At 43.4% G+C, this 6,000-nt stretch overlaps 1 protein-coding gene across 1 annotated transcript in view; it reads right to left on the minus strand.

Annotated features, from left to right (window-relative positions):
* zmiz2 (zinc finger, MIZ-type containing 2) overlaps nucleotides 1-6,000 on the minus strand; it is an 82,717-nt gene that overhangs the window by 76,513 nt on the left and 204 nt on the right. The window contains 1 exon segment of the mRNA XM_084324574.1: nucleotides 5,297-6,000. This exon segment is cut by the window's right edge and continues 204 nt beyond it. The gene's annotated coding sequence lies outside the window, so the exon portion shown is untranslated.

Here is a 6,000-nt window from a genome sequence, read left to right on the forward strand (position 1 = left end):
GTTACATCTCGACCACCGCAGACTGGTGACGGTGAGTGCAATGTGTTCACTGAAACTCAAGATCAACGGATTTTGACTGTACGAAATCTGCCAGGGAATCTCATAATACTAATCAAACAATATAAATATAGTCCTTTCATGCACAATTGATATCCTAACTATTCTAACGTTGCAATGCTTTGATAACAACGCTGCAAGATGGTTATGAATGAATTAATGAATGGATGAATGAATGAATGAATGAATGAAAACTTTATTTAACAGATTGCAGAATGGGTACAATACAGTACGGCTCAATACATACAATTGTTAAGGGGATGCAGACCTGAGAAAGACGTTTGTCTTGTTTCCATCAGGGTCCCCCATTTTCAATTCATATAGACATTTATGACATACACAACATACATGACATTTATGGCATAGGGACATATAGGTATTTAGTACTGATACATTTGTGACATAAGCGGTATTCAAATATACAGTACTGTTACCCCTAGATCCTGACAGAGTATATACATATGATGGGGAGGGGACTGTACATTAGGAGGGGGTGGGTGGGTGGGAGAGAAATATACATACAGCGGGGAGGGAATATATAATGAAACGCTCTAGACCACATTGCTTAGCAGAGTTCGGTGATGTGAATGGAAACTGTCAAGTTGATCAACCGATTTTGAGTATATGGGGCATGGGACTTGAGCAATTTTTTTTTTTTTTTTTTAAATAACTAAATAGTTACTTTTCACAGTAACTCATTACTTTTGGGTGTAAGTAACTAGTACAGTAACGAAGTTACTTTGAAATGAAGTAACTAGTAAAGTAACTGAGTTACTATTTTTCAGTAACTAGCACAACACTGCATATAATACTCTCATATGCTATTTTCAATTAATATCATAAACAACATAAGGAATATTAGCATACTTTTGAGTGGACTGAAGGAATGAGTCAGTGTTAATAGTTTTAAATGCAAATAATTTATTGAAACATAGAAGTGGGGTCGGGACACATTTTATTTCTATTTTTTTAACTGTTTTAACCATGTAGTGTAGCACTTTGGGATCCCAGTGAACAAAAAGTGCATTACAAATCCAATCTATTATTATTATTATTATGTGTGGCTGCCGCCCTGTCGGACATCTGTGCTCTACTGAGTGCACCTTTCTAGTCTAGAGCAGTGGTTCCCAAAGTCGGGGTCGCGACCCAAAGGTGGGCCGCGAGCAGCCACGGGAGGGCCGCGAGATGATTTCCCAAACAAACTAAAAAAAAAAAAAAAAAAATTGTTAGGCCACTGACGCCTTATTTTCTGGGTCCCGGCCTGAAAAGTTTGGGAACCCCTGGTCTAGAGAGAGAGCGCTGATTCCCCGTAGCTGAACAGGGTTGCATTTTGTCAACACAAGTTGGAACCCTGGAGGAAGCGATATAAGGAAACGAATTGCTCCGCTAATCGCTCATGTTGACCCCGCCCCCAAGTCGCTCTCCGCTCGCTCACCGCTCACCTTGAATCGAGCGCTCCCCGCTCCCTGCGTCACATCGCTCGGCAGATTTTTTTTTTTTTTTGGAGCATGGTGTAAATTAGCTCAAACTACAACAGTCTACACCCCCTGGGCGCCTTAACAATTGTTTGTATTGAGCCGCATTGTAATTGTACCCATTCTGCAATGTTAAATAACGTTGTTTATCCATTCACTAGCTCTATTAAGCGATGATAGCTAGCCTAGCCACAATGCTATGGTCGCTGCCATTAACATTAGCATGTAAGCTAACGACAACAACAATGGCGTCAAAACAGGATGTGAGTGACAAAGCCTGAACAGGATATCACAGGTTCACCCTTCTCATTGGTTGAAAATGGCCTTCATGTTTGTACATCGCCATCTGTTGCTTTGGCATTGTACTACATGTATATTACATCAGTGTTAAACCACTGTGAGCGGCCTGGAGGGTGTGGATTGGAGCGGAGGAGAAGCGGTAGATGCAGTGTATTTTGTTAGCCGCCAGGTGGCGGGCAGATCTTAAATTCTAATCGCCAAAGAATAAATCTACAAGCCAGTGGCGCTGGGCGTGTAACTATTTTGTACCCTGGATACAGGTATAACTAGACACTATGGTAGTAAGTCGTACTGGCCAGTAGCCCCTTTCGTGACTGTGATGCACGTCAACAAGGTTTGGCCGAGTGAATCCACAGTCCCTTGCTCCTCAATAGGAAACCAACCTAGATTTACTCTGAAGAACTGGTCCGACGCGAACCGTTCGTTATACAAGTATCGCAGAAAATTTTCAAAAGGTACTCACAGTTGCATGAGGGTCTTGGACAGAGAATGGCAATGGTTTGAAAGCTTGCCGTTGCTAATAAACATTTTAAATATTTTTTATAAACTGGTCAACACTGCTCAAAACGGCTTTAGCTGCCTGATGCCGGAAATAAAGCTGTGTTGACCACTGTGTTGTTGACCAGTTCATAAAAACTATTTAAAATGTTTATTAGCAACACCGAGCTTTCAAACCATTGGTGTGTGTCTTGGATGGGGATGTGGTGGGGATTGATGTGTGGGGTGGGCCGGTGGGGTGGAAAACTGACTGAAGTATTGGTATTAAATTCCTCAGTCTAAAGAGATGACCTTGCCCCTGGCAAGCCTTCTAGTGATCCATTGTTAAAGCGCCTCCGAGTGAATCTCTTCCAGTAATGAAGAACACTCTTATCTCAGTTTTTGGATGAATCCCACTCATGAGAAACAACTAATATGTGATTCATCTTGCAGGGAGTGCAGAAACATCTGCACTCCTATCACAGATAGCAGATAAATGACATTATTAAATGTAGCGTAATACTAAAACAAACTAAAAGCTCAAGGACTCCTATAAGGAGCCAAAGCACTCATGAGTTATACCTTATTTCTATTGGCTTAGTTGCCTACACTGTTAAAGTCTACATTTCAGAATACAATGGGGCTTAGCTGTATATTTAGGTTATTATTATATTATTATATGAATGTTTATATGTTTATTTTTATAACCTTACATTGAAACGGCATTAGGAATATTGATTGGAATTAGATAAAGTAATTGAACCGTCTTATTTGTCATAGGGCCTAACAAAAATAATGGTTTGGTTCCGGTTGCCGACAGACCCTGCCGATTTAGGTGCGACCCAATTTATTTTATGAGTTTAAAAAAAAAATTAACAATAGTTTCATAAAAATCTCAGTCAAACCTTTAGTATTATGGATATTAAACATGCTGGCAGAGTACATGCATCCATGTTGTTGTGAACATTTTAATTAAATAAAGAAATTCCCTATCCATAGTCGCTGTGGGAAAAAATAAAATAAAAAATAAAATAAATTCCCTACCTACCCATGGCCTTAACTGACAACCAACAGGAACCAAACAATATTTTGACATTTCTCTGCGATACTTGTATAACTAACGGTTCGCGTCGGACCAGTTCTTCAGGGTAAATCTAGGTTGGTTTCCTATTGAGGAGCAAGGGACTGTGGATTCAGAGTTGTACCCTTCCTGCTGACTTGTCGTAAAGAACTTGTAAGTCACTTTGGATAAAAGCGTCAAGAGCTACATGACAAAATGTAAATGTAATGTATTACAGCTACAGTGTTGCCCACCAGGATAAGTGTTTCTGTCATATGTAACTAGTTGCTGAATGAGAAACTAAGCCTGGTCTCTCTCTGCCGTCACAATGTAACCACCACCACGTCACAATGTAACCACCACCACCACGTCACAATGTAACCACCACCACATCACAATGTAACCACCATGTCACAATGTAACCACCACCCTGTCACAATGTAACCACCACGTCACAATGTAACCACCACGTCACAATGTAACCACCACCACGTCACAATGTAACCACCACCACGTCACAATGTAACCACCACCACGTCACAATGTAACCACCACCACCACGTCACAATGTAACCACCACCCTGTCACAATGTAACCACCACGTCACAATGTAACCACCACCACGTCACAATGTAACCACCACCACGTCACAATGTAACCACCACCACGTCACAATGTAACCACCCTGTCACAATGTAACCACCACGTCACAATGTAACCACCCTGTCACAATGTAACCACCACCACATCACAATGTAACCACCACCACGTCACAATGTAACCACCCTGTCACAATGTAACCACCACGTCACAATGTAACCACCCTGTCACAATGTAACCACCACCACGTCACAATGTAACCACCACCACGTCACAATGTAACCACCACCACGTCACAATGTAACCACCACGTCACAATGTAACCACCACCCTGTCACAATGTAACCACCCTGTCACAATGTAACCACCACCACGTCACAATGTAACCACCACCACGTCACAATGTAACCACCACCACGTCACAATGTAACCACCACCACGTCACAATGTAACCACCACCACGTCACAATGTAACCACCCTGTCACAATGTAACCACCACGTCACAATGTAACCACCACCACGTCACAATGTAACCACCACATTCAAGTCCAAGAGTTTTATTTGTCACGGCATACAACAAGGCACTTAATGCTTGTGGCACAACGATTGTGCAATAATACAAGTAATACGAATAAGACATAAACAGGTATAATGTACATAAAGTTTACAAAAAGCATGGTAAGAACTGAAGACATGCTAAGGACGGTCCTGCAATAGTGCATGTCAGTTAGCTACGGATGAGGCACTGGGTCTTATACACTACTATACTATACTAATACTATACAATATACAGTTCTACTATATAATATCTTTATGCCACACAATGTAACCAACACCGCTCCACTACAATAACAACAATCGGAGACATTTTGTTTCATCACCTGGTTGTTGTTGGTTACATTTCACAGGACATGATTCTTTTATCTCTTTTAGTACTAGCCGCTGAGGAGGTCGCGATAAGATAGTGTAGCTCAGCTGGGAAGTTTGTTTACAAAGATAACTCTTGTTTTTATTATTTGCGCGACTAATAAAAGCAGCTTATTATTAACCCGTTGTGTGGGAACTGGGAAGGACCGCGGGCCGGTGGTTAGAGACCCGGAGGCTCAGCTCTCACTCAGCTGTAATGGAGGCGCGACACGCTGCTCGCTCTCTCTCTCTGCCACACACTCGCTGCTAGCCGCTGCTCACTTCTTACCGAGACACGGTCACGTCGTGGCGACTGACTAACTAACCACTGCTCTAGTGTTACGTCGTGTTCACCGGCTAGTTAGCTCATACATTTATTAACAGAATAAACACAGTGTTGTTGTTTTCTAAATGACTTACCTTTAAGGGCTTTGCCTCCAACTGTCCAGCGACGCTGCTGGAAGAGGAACGGGTTAGCTGTGTTAGCTAGCCGCCGTTAGCCAGGAGCTAGTTAGCCAGAAGCTAGCCGCCGTTAGCCAGGAGCTAGTTAGCCAGAAGCTAGCTGCAGTTAGCCAGGAGCTAGTTAGCCAGAAGCTAGCTGCAGTTAGTCAGGAGCTAGCTGCAGTTAGCCAGGAGCTAGTTGCAGTTAGCCAGGAGCTAGCCACACACAGCTAGCTGCAGTTAGCCAGGAGCTAGTTAGCCAGAAGCTAGCTGCAGTTAGCCAGGAGCTAGTTGCAGTTAGCCAGGAGCTAGCCACACACAGCTAGCTGCAGTTAGCCAGGAGCTAGTTAGCCAGAAGCTAGCTGCAGTTAGCTAGGAGCTAGCCACACACACAGCTAGCTGCAGTTAGCCAGGAGCTAGTTAGCCAGAAGCTAGCTGCAGTTAGCTAGGAGCTAGCCACACACACAGCTAGCTGCAGTTAGCCAGGAGCTAGCCACACAGTTAGCCAGGAGCTAGTTAGCCAGGAGCTAGCCACACACACCGGCAGAGCTGTCCGGAGCCTTTGGAGCAGCAGAACCCGGTGCTGTTGTTGTTGACGTGCAGCAGGAGATAATAACGCCGTGTGTCCTGACTCCGGGGTCGCTGGTTCCACTCCCCGACAGACAGACAGACAGCCCAGTTAC

The sequence above is a fragment of the Notolepis coatsorum genome, assembly GCF_963971535.1.
Source record: "Notolepis coatsorum genome assembly, chromosome: 11".
Taxonomy (NCBI): Eukaryota; Metazoa; Chordata; class Actinopteri; order Aulopiformes; family Paralepididae; genus Notolepis; species Notolepis coatsorum.